Raw genomic sequence first — 18,507 nt, 5'->3', positions numbered from 1 at the left:
ATGAATAGGTAGTTTTCCAACAAACCTGAATTCAATATAACATATCTCTCTAGTGAGAAGATGTCTATTCTCTGAACACTCTCTGAACACATAATGGAAATTTTAGCCCTATGACTCTGGGTCAGTGAGGAATTTGAGGAAAATAAACAGGCTGAGCTCCATTCATGGCTAAATATAGACCTGTGCCATACGGATTCAATCAAATGTCCATAATTGCCTGAAAATGAGATACAGCGGCCATTCTGTATAAGGGCAATGAATTCAGTAGCACTAGAAATCATTAATGAGAAAGAAAACAGCAAATGTAGAAGTATTAAGCACTCGGGGTCCTATATACAAAGAAACATGGAAACTTTTATTGCCCCACACAGGATACCGGAGATGAACGACTGCCTTCAGGACTGTTGATGAAGTGACCAGACAACAAATTTACTTATTTTTCATTGTGGATAATCCCCAGTGGGGTTGTCAAGAGGAGAGCTGAGGGAACCCCATACTGATCAGATTATGAAAAAAGGCTAGGAGCAGCCAACATTGATCTAATGTGTGTGGGCAGCTTCAAGAATTCAACTTTTCCAATGGAACCAAAGAGATTAAAACCTAAGGGGAAATGACTCATAAAAGAATTAAGTTTCATTTAGTATAATCCAATAATTACACTAAACATGTGCTTTTTTTTGCCCTCTGGGCTAGAAATCAATATCTATGTCTAATACAAGATGAGGGGAATACAGGAGAGGCGCCAGAAAATCTGCATTAAAAATCAGAAAAACAAATTCCAGCAAAGAGAATGTAGGGAATGGTCTCTCATATACACGCTACTCTTCCTGTATCCTTACGACAACACTTCCTGCACTTGTGAAAAAGATAATATTGTCAAGATAAAAGTATGTTGAAGAAGAAATGTAGTGAAAGGGATTGTCTGGAATTGTGTTCTGGGATGTTTTAAAAAGCAGTGGGAGGGGCTGCTCTAAAAAAACAAAAGAGGTTATAGCTACCTCTATCCTACCTTCCAGTTCAGCATGACACTTCCACTCTAGACCGGTCTGGGATGGTATACATAAGCAGATGACGTCGGCAGCAGCACTGAAGCCTTATGTTGATTGCACATGACCACCACAACCACATCACCATTATATACCCACAGAGTCAGGCTACATTCACACTACCGTATGTACAGCAGGTGCATGCTCTATCTTTTCCCCGTGTGAGGTACTGTGCCATACGTGTGCGGCACCGTACCACCGCTGGGTGCCTATATCCATCAGTGGAGACATATATACAGGTGCAAGTTTGTGGCCGTATATACATCCCCAGAACAGCACTGTGAATGCACCCTCAGACAGTCGCAGGAGGTGCCATGCTGTACTGGAGGTGAGGAGAGAGGCAGGTATAGTATTTTTTTGCTTTTTATAGAACAACACCCACCTCTCAATTCTGCACAAAGAAAACTCCCCATAGTCTTCAATTAGTTGTCTCTAGACTGCTGCCTCTATGACCACGCAGTTGCAGTAAAGCACATCGCTAAATGCTGTTCCTAGAGCTGAGGCAAGATGGCAGCCCCCATAATATTACAACCAGGAACTAAAAGCAGATCATAAAAAGGAGCTAGAGAAACTTTAATTTCTTTTATACGTTATATAATAGAGGCAAGCGACCAGATGGTACATGAGAAGAGGTATGCTGGAAATATTCATCTGGGAAGAACAGGACTGGAACATGCTGTTTTCTGCCTGTCACTCACAGGTAGAAGCGTTGGGTTCAGAGCACTATAAATAGAGGATGACTCAGAATATACTGTTTCCATCGATATAAGTCGTGAGATCATCTCTTCAATAAGCCTGGTGTGACAGGAGCCTCCTGTAAACCTACAACTTGCAGTACAGGTGGGTAAAGTGGAACTACCTTTGGGATAGGAGAGCTGGTAAGAAGCATGGCGTCATACACGTCACATCAGCTATGAAGCGCGTTACATGAACACCTCAAAATCTAAGAAACACCTATAATGAAGAGGTTTCAGAAACGGGATAGACCACAGGCACCTGGAAACTGCAGCATTTCCTAGATAACACGAAAGACCGTTTTATCTGGCTGCATAAAAGCCAGGTGTCTATACTAATGGAAGGATGACGTGCACTTAATGGATGGTCTGTGCCAGGTCTATATTACAAGGGCTTCGTAAACCAATGACCATGATGCATAGTATATCATAAGTTGAGGTGGAACAGCTCAAAAGTAATAACCGTAAAACACAAGACTCCTTTAGATTTCTTTTTCAAGGGAAGGAAACCAGGTCTCTGAACCATATGAACCCTTAGTAAACACGTGCAGATGGCAGCAGAGACGCAACTAATGGAAATTATTATTCAGGAATATTAATAGAACGGCTTTACTCTAATTTACTGCTTGTCTGGAAAATGTTAGGTATTATGTTATATAGCAGGAAAGTCATCAATTGCTGGACACACAGCAGTAGTATAAGGGTGCTAGTCTGAAGAGTAACAAAGTATATTCAGACGGTCCCCTACTTAAGAACACCAGAATTACAGACGACCCCTAATTAAAGATGGGCCCCTCTGCCCAATGTGACTTCTGGTGAAGTTCTCTGAATGGTTTACTATAGTCCCAGACTGCAATGATCAGCTGTAAGGTGTCTGTAATGAAGTTTTATAGATAATCCTTGGTCCCATAACAGCACAAATTTTAAACTCCAATTGTCTCTGGGGCAAATAAAATGTTGTCTGGAGCTACAATCATAAAATATACATACCAATATATTACATACAAATTCAACTTAAGAACCACCTATGGAACCTATCTTGTATGTAAACCAGGTACTGCCTTTAATAGAGTCAAATAATTAAATTGGGGGTTTTCTATATCCAAACTTGTGACGCCCCATCCTAGTTACATGGCCTGGTTAACTTCAGTCTCATTGAAGAGAATGGGAACAAACTGCCATACCTCTGAATAGATGACAAATATCCAGATCCCAGAAAATGACAAGTGGCTAAACAGCACCGATTTACATTGCCAACGGATGGAAGATGGACCAGTGTAATTGTCTGCTAGGGAAAAACTCTAGGCTAGTGAACACAGCTTGTGTCTGCTGTACAATGTTTAGCAAGATCGTAAGGAGTTAGTAGTGGAGCAAGGATAGATCTAAAAAAAAAAAAAAAAAAAAAAAAAAAACTTAAAAAAAGACAGAGCTTGATGTTCATAATTCTCCTCCTTTATCAGAAATACTTAGCATACAAATTTTAACATTACAGATACCTGCAGATGTATCAAACTCAGTGGCAAAGTGGCTTAAGGTAAACATACCACTCTACCCAATATTTTCAATGAATCTATAACTAAAGATGGCATAATAACACCAATAATGTGGTCACACTAATTCAAAACATAATAGATACCAGCACACACCCTGACACAGATACCGAGTATGGCACTACCGGGTCCACACGTTCAGTAATTATCCAGCTCTCAATAGCAGCAGTGTTACACATTTGTTATGGGTATGCCGAGCAGTTGCCACAGTTCTTCCCGGTTCCTGGGTCTCCTATATTCCTAGTACAGTGATGGCAAACCTTTTAGAGGCCGAGTGCCCAAACTACAACAAAGTCCCACTTATTTATCGCAAAGTGCCAACACAGAAATTTAATTTGTGATTTATACTCCCTTCTCTGTCACAGTTTTCATTGATACCAGCACAGGACACCAATAAAGCAGAAAATAGTCCCAGGTAGAGCTGTCACTTTAAAATAGCTCTGTGCACAGTAAGTCCAGGGCTCTCTGGGACTGCAGGAAGATACCTGGAGTCATCTCTAGTGATGGCCTGAGTGCCCACAAAAAGGGCTCTGAGTGCCACCTCTGGCACCAGTGCCATAGGTTAGCCATCACTGTCCTAGTATGTTGATGAGATATAAAGCCACTTGAAAATAACATATTAACCCCATACAGAATTCAGCTAGTGGCATAACCTCCTCCAGTAAATAGGGATAGCATTCTGCTCTTGTAGCACTGTCACCACTGACCACGCTGGCACAGCGTCAGCACATGAGCCCTAACATGGAGGGATCTCCAACTGCAATACCAGACGGGTCAGTGGTTACACTGCAACCTGTATAGGTTGCATCCAGCTGCAGTATACAGGTGGTCCCCAAATTACGTACAAGATAGGTTCTTTAGGTTGAATTTGTATGCAAGTGGTAACTGGTATATTTTATAAATGTAACTCTGGACACATTTTTTATTTTCCCTGTGAAAATAATTAAAGAAAATTTGGTGCGGTCATGGGAACAAGAATTATCAATAAAAATGTATTAGACACCTTACAGCTGATCTTTGCAGCCTGGGACCAAAGGCAAAGCATCCAGAGAGCTTCACCAGAGGTCACAGCGGGCAGGGGGGGGGTCATCTGACGGACCCCTTGTTTTCGTGATCTGTGGGGGCCTCAGCACTGGCATCCCCCACTGATCAGCAAGTTAGGCCCTATGCCGTAGACAGGCCCTACTTTTTTTGGGGGGGAAAACCCCTTTAAGTCAGGGACCTCCTGCATACCACACTGAATACCCTGCATAGGACCTGTCACTCCTAAAGTAAGCAGCTCCTAGTACTAAAGCAAACGCAGCAGTGTTACAATGTTAGCATTATCGGAAACCTCTGATAACGCTAACTAACACTGCTGCACTGTACATTACAAATTCCGTACTGCTCTCAAAGCGGTGCGGCGTATTCATGAGGGGGCGGGGTTAGAGGCAGTGACAGCCGCATGATGGGTGGCAGTCACCACCGGCCTATGGAGTGAGCGGGCCGGTCCGGGGAAGAGGCAGCGCCTTGGACCCCCCCTCATCAATACGCCAAACTGCTTTGAGAGCGGTCCGGCGTTAGTAATGTACTGCGCAGCAGTGTTAGTTAGCGTTATCAGAAGTTTCCGATAATGCTCACATTGTAAAACGTTTGCTTTAGCACTAGAAGCCGCTTACTTTGTAAGCAGCTCCTAATGCCGTATTTCAGGGTGAAAGGTCCTCTTTAAGTCCGGCTGGTGAATTCTGTGCAGGGGCAACAGCCTGAATTAAGTAAGAGCACTTTATCGTGCTAGAAACGCGTTGACAAGCCTGACCGCTCCACCTGTATTTTACCTATTGGATGCCATGAAGGATTAAATAAAGGCAGTTTTACCCTTAACTAAAGCTGGATCCTGAAGTGTTTCTTGTGGATGTATTGCCCTGCAGCGGGGAGGATCCGTGCTAACTGGAAGGGACCTGCCACGATCTTGGAGACCAATTCTCATACGCAACAGCCTGAGTGCCCACTGAGAGAGCTCAGAGTGCCATCTCTTGCACCCAATCCATTGGTCCGACACCACTGCTGTATAGGATGCATACAGCTGTTGTATACATCCTGGCAAAGATAATGTACCCTGTAGAGGAAGCATACAGCTGCAGTATATACCCTGGCATGGATAGTATAGGATGCATACAGTTGCAGTATATATCCTGGAATAGAGAGTGTACCCTGTATGAGATATATACAGCTGCAGTATATACCCTGGCATAGAGAGGGTACCCTGTATAGAATGCATACAGCTGTTATATACACCCTGGCACAGAGAGTGTACCCTGTATAGGATTCATACAGCTGTTATATACACCCTGGCACGGATAGTGAGCCCTGTATAGGATACATACAGCTGCAGTATACACCCTGGTATAGAGAGTGTACCCTGTATAAGATACATACAGCTGCAGTATACACCCTGGCACAGATAGTGTACCCTGTATGGAATGCATACAGCTGCAGTATACACCCTGGCATAGAGAGTGTACCCTGTATGGGATGCATACAGCTGCAGTATATACCCTGGCACAGATAGTGTACCATGTATAGGATATATACAGCTGCAGTATACACCCTGGCACAGAGAGTGTACCCTGTATGGTAATGCATAGAGCTGCAGTATATACCCTGGCACAGATAGTGTACCCTGTATAGGATGCATAGAGCTGCAGTATATACCCTGGCACAGATAGTGTACCCTGTATAGGATGCATAGAGCTGCAGTATATACCCTGGCACAGATAGTGTACCCTGTATAGGATGCATAGAGCTGCAGTATATACCCTGGCACAGATAGTGTACCCTGTATAGGATGCATAGAGCTGCAGTATATACCCTGGCATAGAGAGTGTACCCTGTATAGGATGCATACAGCTGCAGTATACACACTAGCACAGATAGTGTACCCTGTATAAGATACATACAGCTGCAGTATACACACTGGCACAGATAATGTACTCTGTATATGATGCATAGAGCTGCAGTATATACCCTGGCAAACATTAGGTACCCTGTATAGGATGCATACAGCTGAAGTATACACCCAGGCATAGAGAGTGTACCCTGTATGAGATATACACAGCTGCAGTATATACCCTGGCACACATTAGGTACCCTGTATGGGATGCATATAGCTGCAGTATGAGCGGTGTATATCCCCTGGCAGGCAGCACTAGCCATGGGCAGAGCATCCCCTCAGCCGGGCAGCTGTCCCTCCATCCTCCCCCCATGGAGCACAAGTAATCCGGGTCTGTACTCACACTTCTCCTCCTTTGTTGTAGTGCAGGGCGCAGTGAGCCGAGCTCCCGGTCAGGTCTCCTCCCAGCCCTACACAATCAGGACAAGGCTGAGCTCCGGCCTCCTGCATGTAAACCGCACCCGGATTGGCTCCCGTCAGCCGCCCGAAGTGATTGGGCCAGTGACACAGGACTGGGAGAGGCCACATCCATCCTGCGCCTGGCTCTCCCTCTGTCATCCCCAGCTGCACTGACACTGGAGGAGACAATAGTTTAGGCTCAACTTCTGCCGCCCCCAATCCCTCCCCCACCTCCCCATTACACCACTGCATCTGGAGTCCCCAGCAGGCAGAAGACGTACACACTGTGTACTTACATGCTGGAGGTGGTTCTCCATTCACACAATCTGTATTTTATTAGGAAATCCCTAAAACTGATCCTAAAGACCTTTCACCACCCCAGACTTCCCAAACTGAACATTCCTGCATGTAGCTCTAGCATCCTATTCTGGGGCACTTGTTCTCCTCCCAGAGAGATCACGCTGTGTCCCAATCTACAGCCGGAAGACTGTAGCGCAGGAGACGTGGAGCGGCGGAGAGGTAAGTATTATCGCCCACCACCCCTAAGCAACGAACAAATGGCCCGAGTGTATCGTGAAAGGTTCACTAATATCACCCCCTGGCAACGAGCACATAGCGCATATAGCGCCAGTGTAGCCCCTACCCCCTGGGAACGAGGGATGGCACATATAGCGCCATTGTTGCCCCTACCCCGTGGTAACGAGCGATAGCGCATATAGTGCCAGTGTTTCCCTTACCCCCTGGGAACGAGTGCATATAGTGCCAGTGTAGCCCCTACCCACTGGCAACAAGCAGAAAGTGCCTCTCTAAATCCCCCTGGCAAAGACATGAGTGTGCCTCTGTAAATTACCCTGGCAAAGACATGAGTGTGCCTCTGTAAATTACCCTGGCAAAGACATGAGTGTGCCCTTGTAAATTACCATGACCAAGACACGAGTGTGCCTCTGTAAATCACCCTGGCAAAGACATGAGTGTGTCCTTGTAAATTACCATGACCAAGACACGAGTGTGCCTCTGTAAATCACCCTGGGAAAGATATGAGTGTGCCTCTGTAAATCACCCTGGGAAAGACATGAGTGTGCCTCTGTAAATCACCCTGGGAAAGACATGAGTGTGCCTCTGTAAATCCCCCTGGCAATGCATCAGTAACATCTGTGACATATCAGTATCATAGTAACTAGAGATGAGCGAACATACTCGTCCGAGCTTGATGCTCGATCAAGCATTAGCGTACTCGAAACTGCTCGTTGCTCGCTCGAGAAAATGGCAGCTCCCGCCGTTTTGCTTTTTGGCGGCCAGAAACAGAGCCAATCACAAGCCAGGAGACTCTGCACTCCACCCAGCATGACGTGGTACCCTTACACGTCGATAGCAGTGGTTGGCTGGCCAGATCAGGTGACCCTGGGATAGACTAGCCGCTGCCCGCGCTGCTCGGATTATTCTGTGTCTGGATGCCGCTAGGGAGAGAGCTGCTGCTGGTCAGGGAAAGCGTTAGGGTGTTCTATTAGAATAGTGTTAGGCAGGAGTGATTCTACAAGAACCCAACAGCCCTTCTTAGGGCTACAATAACGTTATACTTTTTTTTTTTTTGTTTGCTTGTGGCTGGGCTTGCTGGCACTAGTAGTGCAGCTAGTACCATATTGTGAGGAATTTGCAGGGGGACTTGTTACCGTTGTGTTTAGCTCTTAGTGACACACATATCCACCTCAAACACCAAAGTGGGAAAATTTATTAGGGGTTTGATTTCAATTAGGCACAGTCTGCCATTTACTTTTTATTTTACGTTTGTTTTTTCATAACTCAGCGTCATCTCATCTGGCATAGCATTGTGCTTTCATACTTGGCTAGAAAATAGCCATAGGAGAATCCAAACGGCTTACTTACGCCTACAATAGCGTTATATATATTTTATTTCTGGTTGATCTGCTGGTGGCTGTCCTTGCTGCAGTGCATCTACTAGCCAATTGTGAGGAATTTGGAGTGAGACTTGCGACCGCTGTGTTTAGCGCTTAGTGACGCACATATCCATCGCAAAGACCGAAGTGGGAAAATTTATTAGGGGTTGGATTTCAATTAGGCACAGTCTGGCAGTTTCTTTTTATTTTACGTTTATTTTTTCATAACTCAGCGTCATCTCATCTGGCATAGCAGTGTGCTTTCATACTTGGCTAGAAAATAGCCATAGCAATAGGATAGCATTGTTTGGTTTTAAAAACTAAAAAACACAAAAAAAACTAAAAAACACAAAAAAACACAAAAAAAAGTTTAAAAAAAATTAAAGTTATAGCTTTCATTTTCAAAATGTTTAACCCGAGGGCTAGGGGTAGAGGACGAGGGCGGGGACGTGGGCGTCCAACTACTGCAGGGGTCAGAGGCCGTGGTCCTGGGTGGGGTGAGACACCACCTGCTGATGAGGGAGCAGGGGAACGCCGCAGAGCTACACTCCCTAGGTTCATGTCTGAAGTTACTGGGACTCGTGGTAGAGCACTGTTGAGGCCAGAACAGTGCGAACAGGTGATGTCGTGGATTGCCGACAATGCTTCGAGCAATTTGTCCACCAGTCAGTCTTCCACGCAGTCCACCCATGTCACCGAAATCGGCACTCCTCCAGCTCCTGCACCTCAGCCTCCTCCCCCCCAGTCTGCCCCCTCCCATGAAAATTTGGCATTTGAACCGGCATACTCTGAGGAACTTTTTTCTGGACCCTTCCCACAGTCACAAACCACTTGTCCGGTTGCTGCTGAGCAATTTTCCGATGCCCAGGTTTTCCACCAGTCGCAGTCTGTGGGTGATGATGACCTTGTTGACGTACTGGAAGAAGTGTGTAAAGAGGTGTCCGACGATGAGGAGACACGGTTGTCAGACAGTGGGGAAGTTGTTGTCAGGGCAGGAAGTCCGAGGGGGGAGCAGACTGAGGGATCGGAGGATGATGAGGTGACAGACCCAAGCTGGGTTGAGAGGCCGGGTGAACACAGTGCTTCTGAGACGGAGGAGAGTCCTCGACCAGAACAGGTTGGAAGAGGCAGTGGTGGGGCCAGACGGAGAGGCAGGGCCAGAGCAGGTGCATCAGCGCCAAATGTGTCACGTAGTGAAGCTCCCGTGGCGAGGGCTCCCGCGGCGAGGGCTAGATTTTCAGAAGTCTGGAGGTTCTTTAAGGAAACACTGGATGACAGACGGACTGTGGTGTGCAACCTTTGCCAAACCAGGATCAGCAGGGGTTCCACCACTACTAGCTTAACTACCACCAGTATGCGCAGGCATATGAATGCTAAACACCCCACTCAGTGGCACCAAGCCCGTTCACCTCCGGCCGTGCACACCACTGCTCCTTCCCCTGTGTCAGCTGATAGTCAGCCCCCTGCCCAGGACCCTGGCACAAAAACCCCATCGTCACCTCCACGATCCTCCACAGCATCCACCAGCGTTCAGCTCTCCATACCCCAGACGCTGGAGCGGAAACGGAAATATAGTGCAACCCACCCGCACGCCCAAGCCCTTAATGTCCACATCTCCAGATTGCTTAGCCTGGAGATGCTGCCCTATAGGCTAGTAGAGACCGAGGCCTTTCGCAACCTCATGGCGGCGGCCGCCCCTCGGTATTCGGTCCCCAGCCGCCACTACTTTTCCCGATGTGCCGTCCCAGCCCTGCACCAGCACGTGTCAGACAACATCATCCGTGCCCTGACCAATGCCGTTTCTGACAAGGTCCACCTGACCACGGACACGTGGACGAGTGCTGCCGGGCAGGGCCACTATATATCGCTGACGGCACATTGGGTTAACTTGGTGGAGGATGGGACCGAGTCTGACCCTGCGGCTGGTCATATACTGCCGACGCCGAGGATTGCGGGGCCTACCTCGGTCCAGGTCTTTCAGGCCTACTATGCCTCCTCCTCCTCCCACCCCTCCTCCACCTCCTCCTCCGAACTACCATCCGTGGGCATGGCGCCATCAGTCGCTAGCTCTAGGCACAGCAGCAGTGCCGTCGCTAAGCGACAGCAGGCGGTGCTCAAACTGCTGAGCCTAGGCGATAAAAGGCACACCGCCCAAGAGCTATTACAGGGCATCACGGCGCAGACTGATCTGTGGCTGGCACCGCTGAACCTGAAGCCAGGCATGGTTGTGTGTGACATCGGCCGTAACCTGGTGGCGGCTCTGCAACTCGGCAGACTGACACATGTGCCATGCCTGGCCCATGTGTTAAATCTGATAGTTCAGCGTTTCCTCAAGACATACCCCAATCTGTCTGATTTGCTCACGAAGGTGCGCCGCATCTGTGCGCATTTCAGGAAGTCCAGCACAGATGCTGCCACTCTCAGGGCAGCGCAGCGCCGCCTCCAACTGCCCGCTCACCGACTGTTGTGCGACGTGCCCACGAGGTGGAATTCAACATTAACCATGTTATCCAGAGTTTACCAGCAGCGCAGAGCGATTGTAGACTGCCAGATGCCAACTTCCACCAGAACTGGTAGTCAGGTCAGTCAGCTTCCTCAAGTCTACAATGAGGAGTGGACGTGGATGTCTGATATCTGTCAGGTGCTGAGTAACTTCGAGGAGTCAACACAGATGGTCAGTGGCGATGCCGCCATCATCAGCCTCACCATCCCGCTGCTTGGCCTGTTGAAAAACTCTCTGATCAGCATGAAGTCGGAAGCTTTGCGCTCGTCACAAGAGATGGGGGAAGAAGATTCCCTTGTTGATAGCCAAAGCACCCTTAGGTCTGTTTCTCAGCGCATATCGGAGGAGGTGGAGGAGGATGAGGAGGAAGAGGAGGAGAATGTTGGCGAGACACAAGAGGGGACCATTGTTGAGTCCTTCACTGTTCAGCGTGTATGGGCAGAAGAAGAGGAGTTGGAGGAGGAGGAAATGGACAGTCAGGCCAGTGAGGGGAGTGAATTCTTACGCGTTGGTACTTTGGCGCATATGGCAGATTTCATGCTAGGCTGCCTATCCCGCTATTCATGCTATTTCATGCTATTCCAGCACCGATTACTGGGTATTCACTCTCCTGGACCCACGGTACAAGCAAAATCTTTCCACTCTCATCCCTGGAGAGGAAAGGAGTGTGAGAATGCATGAATACCAGCAGGCCCTGGTGCACAAGCTGAAAAACTATTTCCCTTCTGACAGCGCTAGCGGCAGAGTGCGTAGTTCTGCGGGACCAGTAGCGAGGGAGAGTAGGCGAGCAGGCAGCTTGTCCAGCACTGGCAAGGGTACGCTTTACAAGGCTTTTGCCAGCTTTATGTCACCCCAGCAAGACACTGTCACCTGTCCCCAGTCTCGGCAGAGTAGGGCTGATCTTTACAGAAAGATGGTGAGGGAGTACGTAGCTGACCATACCATCGTCCTAAATGATCACACAGCTCCCTACAACTACTGGGTTTCAAAGCTGGACATGTGGCACGAACTGGCGCTGTACGCCTTGGAGGTTCTTGCCTGCCCTGCCGCTAGCGTGTTGTCCGAGCGGGTTTTCAGTGCAGCTGGTGGCATCATCACCGATAAGCGTACACGCCTGTCGACTGACAGCGCTGACAGGCTGACGCTTATTAAGATGAATAAAGCCTGGATTTCTCATAATTTCCAATCTCCACCAGGTGAAGGAAGCTCAACCTGAATAATTTATCCACTCCTCCTCCTCCTCATTTTCCTCCTTCTCCTCCTCTTTGTACACTAAAGCAGAGGAAACTGGCTATTTTTTGACAGGGCCCACTGGCTCTAGCTATTGTACTTTATGCATTTAATTTTTCTGGAGGGCCACCTACCCGGTCCTCTGTTTTAAACAATTTTTGGGAGTGCCACATACAGGCACTCAATCTATTCAATTTTTCTGGAGGGCCACCTACCTGCTCCTCTGGTTTGAAAACTTTTTTGGACTGCCACATACAGGCACTCAATCTATTTCATTTTTCTGGAGGGCCACCTACCTGCTCCTCTGGTTTGAAAACTTTTTTGGACTGCCACATACAGGCACTCAATCTATTTCATTTTTCTGGAGGGCCACCTACCTGCTCCTCTGGTTTGAAAACTTTTTTGGACTGCCACATACAGGCACTATCCAAATTAAATTGTCTCCATAGCTGCCTCCACACGTTGTCTCCATTGCTACCTCCAAAAGTCGTCCATATAGCTGCCTCCATACATCGTCCCCTTATCAAACGAGGTGTGTCAGGCAGAAATTTGGGTTGTTTTCATGGATTCCACATCAAAGTTGTTAACTTTGTCGCCACCCTGCTGTGTTATCCACAAAATATACTGGCAAACTTTTATCATTTACCGATATTATTTCAGCGCTTCTTACGCATCTGTTTACATTCCCCTCACCCGCCATATCCCAAACTTATAAGAACGCTACTACACTTGATCTTATACAAAAGGTTCTTAGAAGTGCTGTTTGGGGAGTAGCCTAGAGACAGGGGCTTGGATTGGCGAAAGCTCTCCTGGCAGCGGAGCGCCAGCTCCATGCCAAGATCCAACTAACATAGTTTTAACTGCAGCACCTTTAATCTACTACTAGTTCACTGCCTCCATACATGGTCCCCTTATCAAACGAGCTGTGTCAGGCAGAATTTTGGGTTGTTTTCATGGCTTCCATGTTAACTTTGTCGCCACCCTGCTGTGTAATCCACAAAATATACTGGCAAACTTTTATCATTTACCAATATTATTTCAGCGCTTCTTGCGCATCTGTTTACATTCCCCTCACCCGCCATATCCTAAACTTATAAGAACGCTACTACACTTGATCTTATACAATAGGTTCTTAGAAGTGCTGTTTGGGGAGTAGCCTAGAGACAGGGGCTTGGATTGGCGAAAGCTCGCCTGGCAGCGGAGCGCCAGCTCCATGCCAAGATCCAACTAACATAGTTTTAACTGCAGCACCTTTAATCTACTACTAGTTCACTGCCTCCATACATGGTCCCCTAATCAAACGAGCTGTGTCAGGCAGAATTTTGGGTTGTTTTCATGGCTTCCATGTTAACTTTGTCGCCACCCTGCTGTGTAATCCACAAAATATACTGGCAAACTTTTATCATGTACCGATATTATTTGAGCGCTTCTTGCTCACCTCCTTTGGTTCCTCTCTGCCACCCATTGGTTTGAAGCCTGAGTCCATTTAGGGTATGTCGCCATGCCACTCTCTAGCCTGCCGCTGCTGCCGCTGCCTCTGCATGCCGTCCCCTATAGTGTCAGGGTCAATTATTGGATGTTTTAGATGCTATCTAGCTTCATTCTGTCACTCTGTCATGGCCATGCTGTTGCCCATAATTTTGGCATAATTGTGCGATTAAGCAGCCTCAGAGGCATCCATGCATGCTGCCCCTGCTGTTTCCTGTCCATTTCCGTGGTGTTTCCATCCTTTTCTGAGGTTCCCAGGTGTTTGGCCAAGCTTCCCTGTGCAGAGCTTTGGTCCCCTTGAAAAATGCTCGAGTCTCCCATTGACTTCAATGGGGCTCGTTATTCGAGACGAGCACTCGAGCATCGGGAAAAGTTCGTCTCGAATAACGAGTACCCGAGCATTTTAGTGCTCGCTCATCTCTAATAGTAACCACAAACCCCCTACCAATGAGCAGAGTGTACATCAGTAACCACAAGCCCACCATCCCCCAGCTGATGAGCATGTGGGGTACACCTGACTGTTTAAGGAAGGCACCCCTGGACTGGGGGCTGACGTTATGAGATGCAAAGGAGAAAACGTTTGGGTACGATTGCACTCTAATAGGGTTGGTGATCTGTGCCTTTAAGATCTGTCCTCACTCCTCCCCTGCTGCTTAAAGGGAACCTACCACCACAAATCTACCTATACCACCTAGATCGGGTGGTAGGTGGATCAATGGGACGTGAGGATAGCCCTTTTAAGGGCTAATCCTCACGTCCCTGCACTTTTTTGATAACTTTTATTAGACATATATTCAAATTTACTTATGCAGCTACTGGGGCGTTGAGTAGCCGCATCTGAGGTTACATGAGGCGGCTACTCCACGCCCCGGTAGCCACTTTACCCCTCCTACTCACCCATCTTCGGTGCGCAGCTCCGCGTAGCTGCGCGCCCTCGTCCGGCGATCCTGCCGTCTGCGCATGCGCAGAAGAGCAGGCCCGCGCCTGTTTCGGAGCAGTGACCGCGCAGGCGCGGGCCTGCTCTTCTGCGCCGAAGATGGGTGAGTAGGAGGGGAAAAGAGGCTACCGGGGCGTGGAGTAGCCGCCTCGTGTAACCTCAGATGCGGCTACTCCACGCCCCAGTAGCCGCATAAGTAAATTTGAATATATATCTAATAAAAGTTATCAAAAAAGTGTGGGGACGTGAGGATTAGCCCTTAAAAGGGCTATCCTCACGTCCCATTGATCCACCTACCACCCGATCTACCTTTATAGGTAGATTTGTGGTGGTAGGTGCCCTTTAAAGGGGTATTCTCCTCTGGGCACTCACATTCAGTTTCATTAACCCCTTATCACCGACACTAGTTTTCAGCTCAATGACCAGACTCGATTTTTCAAATCTGACATGTCTCACAATAATTGGTTATAACTTCGGAATTCTTTAACATATCCAGGTGATTTTGAGAATGTTTTCTCGTGACACATTGTACTTCATGTTAGTTACAAAATTTAAGTGATAAGTTTTGCGTTTCGTTCTGAAAAAAAGTGAAAATTTGGCAAAAGTTCGTAAAAATTCTTCTTTTTGCAAGTTTGAAATGTTCTGCTTTCCAGACAGGAAGTAAAACTACCCTTGATAATTAACATTTCCTTTATGTTGAGATGATATTTTATGTGTCCTCTCATTTTTATAGGATGTTATGAGGTGCAGAACTTTAGGTGCCATTTTTCTTATTTTTATGAAAATTGCCAAAACTCACATTTTAACCCCTTAACGCTGAAGCAACTTTTCACCTTCCTGACACGGCCCATTTTTTTCAAATCTGCCCTGTGTCAATATAAGTGATTATAACTTTGGAACGCTTTAACATATCCAAGTGATTTTAAAATTGTTTTCTCGTGACACTTCGTACTTCATGTTAGGCTACATTCATACACATGTATGGGGGATGTATATACGGCCGATATACGTCCCCCATACACTTCTATGGGCTCACGGCCCTGTACAGGAGCGGTACGGTGCAGCACACGTGCGGCACCGTACCGCTCCGTAGCCTGGGAAAAGATAGGAAATGTCCTATCTTTTCCCGTGATACGGCGACGTGCGTTGTTTCTTCCTATGGAGAGGGGCGGGGGTGAGCAGCGCTCATCCCCTGCTCCTCTCCGCAGCGCCGATGTATGCCTGCCGTACTACGGTATGGCGGGCATACATCGTGTGAATGTAGCCTTAGTTGAAAAATTTTGGTAGTATGTTTTGCATTTATTTATGAGAAAATCAGATATTTGGTGAAAATTCGGAAACATTCTTGATTTTCGAACTTCAAAATGTTCTACTTTTTCCATACATAGTCATAACCGCTTTGAACTTTAGGTGCGATATTTCACATTTTCATAAAAAACGCAAAATCCTGCTATTGAGGGACCTGCTCAGGTTTCAAATCACTTTGAGAGGCCTAAGTAAAAGTAAAACCCCATAAATTACCCCATTATAGAAACTACACCCCTCAACGTACGTGAAACAACTTTTATGAAGTTTGTTAACCCTTTAATTGTTTTACAGGGGTTAAAACAAAATCGGATGATTTTGTAACCCCTTTTGAAAGTAACATTTTTTTGGCTAAATGAATGTGTTTTTCAAAAAATGTACAAATTCTCAGTGGATAAAATACCAAAACGCTCCACAAAATTTGATACCCAATCTCTCCCGCGTATAACAATACCCCATATGTGGTGGTAACCTGCTGTATGGGCACACGCCAGGGCATTGAACGGAAGCTGTGCCATTCAGAGCAGATTATGCATTGTCACTTTTTATTGGCTATACAATCTTTATTTTTTTGGCAATTTGGACATATAAGGGCTTATTTTTTGCGACATAAGAAGCACTTTACAAATACTTCATTTTAATAGGTCATAAGCTTATTGATGAGATTTTATTAACTCTTGAATGTATGGGTGAAAAGAAAATTGTAAATTTTGGTTTACTTTCTATTCGTATTTTTTGGTGGTCATACATCGTTCACTAAAAATACTATATTATCTTTATTCTATAGGTCACTATGATTACGGTGATACTTAATTTATATAGTTTTTAATTTATTTTTACAATTTTACTGGATAAAAACTAATATAGAGGAAATCTTATTTGTTTTTGCATCGCCATCTTTTCGGAGACGTAACTTTAATATAGATAATAATAGAGATTTTATGAAAAATGTACATTTTCGGCATGTTTTTCGGGTTTTGTTTTTACGGCGTTCACCGAGCGGGTCCAATAATGTATCTGAGTTATTATGCGGATTGTTACGAACGCGGCGATACCAAATATGTGGGGCTTTTTGGCGATTTTGTGTTTTTCTCACTTTATTGCATGTGTATAGGGAATATTTATGTTTAGGGGACTTTAACTTTATTTAATTAATTCTTTTTATTAAAAAATGATTTTATGTATTGTTTTTAACACTTTTTATTAACTTTTACAGGTTAGCTTGAACAAGCGATCCACTGATCGTTTCTTCAAGCTATTCTTCACATTACACAGTGTAATACAGATGTATTAAACTGTGTAATGTAACACACTGAGTATGCTGCGCATGCTCAGTGTGTTACAGCCGGGTCCTGCCAGAAGGCACGGACCCGGCTCACAGAAGAGGATCGCACAGCCCCGGGCAGCGGCAGTGGTTAAGGGGTTAAGGGACAACTCAGCTTCCAAGTGACTTTGAAAGGCCTAAATAATAGTAAAACCCCATAAATTACCCCACTATAGAATTGTAACCCCTCAATGTATGTAAAACAACTTCTATTTAGTCTATTAACCCTTTAAGTGTTTCTCATGGGTTAAAACAATATGGACCTGCGATTTAGAAACTATAGAATTTTTTTGGAAAATAAATTCATTTAGGCCAAAACTGACAGTTTCAGAATAAATTAAATGATGAAACGCACTGCAACATTTGATGCCCAATTCCTCCTGAGTGTAGTGATACCCCATATGTGGTGGTAAACTGCTGTATGGGCGCACGGCCGGGCATAGGATGGAAGCAGTGCTATTCACAGCAGATTTGTATTGTCACATTGTACGACCTATAAATTTGCATTTTTTTTTGGTAATGCGAACATTTATGGGATGAGATACAATGTATATACAATTCATTTTGGGAGTCTAAAGCTTATTCATGAGACACTATTTCAAGGGGGACACAAACAAAAACATCAATTTTTATTTTGGATTTTTTGCATTTTTTTTTCAACCGCTCACCGTAATGTAAAAAATAATATTTTATCTTTATTCTCTGGTTTACTACGACTGCGGTGATACCTCATTTATATAGTTTTTCTCATCTTTGCTCAATTTTCCTGAGCAAAACCAATATTGGAGAAAATCGCATTGTTTTTGTTATTATATTTTGTTATTGACAACTTTTTAGGCCATAACTTCTGTATTTTTCTGTTGTCAGATCTGGTTGAGGGCTTATTTTTTGCGAAAAGAGTTGTTCTTTTCAGTTGTATCATATTAGGGAACGTAACTTTTTTTGATCACTTTTTAGAACATTTTTAGTGATGGTGTTTGATGAAAAATTGTATATTACGGGAAGTTTTTTGAGTTTTTTTTTTACGTTGTTCACCGAGCGGGTTCAATATTGATTTAGATTTATTGTACACATTGATACGGACGCTGTAATACCAAATATGTACGTGTTTTTGTGTTTTATATTGTGCTTTATTTGCATTTTATGTGTAACTGGGGAGATTATGGG

General features: G+C 45.6%; 1 protein-coding gene across 2 annotated transcripts in view; it reads right to left on the bottom strand.

Moving 5' to 3' along the window:
- The window catches only part of CTTNBP2NL (CTTNBP2 N-terminal like), a 50,659-nt gene extending 43,852 nt beyond the window's left edge, over positions 1 to 6,807 (bottom strand). Inside the window, exons 1-2 of one of the 2 annotated variants that reach the window (XM_072137604.1) lie at positions 6,603 to 6,807; positions 2,965 to 3,162 (exon numbers count right to left, since the gene is read on the bottom strand). The gene's annotated coding sequence lies outside the window, so the exon portion shown is untranslated. The remainder of the gene's footprint in view (positions 1 to 2,964; positions 3,163 to 6,602) is intronic. The other variant, XM_072137603.1, reaches the window with a different exon arrangement.
- Between the last annotated feature and the right edge of the window lie 11,700 nt (positions 6,808 to 18,507).

Source organism: Engystomops pustulosus, chromosome 2 (genome assembly GCF_040894005.1).
Source record: "Engystomops pustulosus chromosome 2, aEngPut4.maternal, whole genome shotgun sequence".
NCBI classification, from domain to species: domain Eukaryota; kingdom Metazoa; phylum Chordata; class Amphibia; order Anura; family Leptodactylidae; genus Engystomops; species Engystomops pustulosus.
This window is presented reverse-complemented; position numbering and strand designations above follow the sequence as displayed.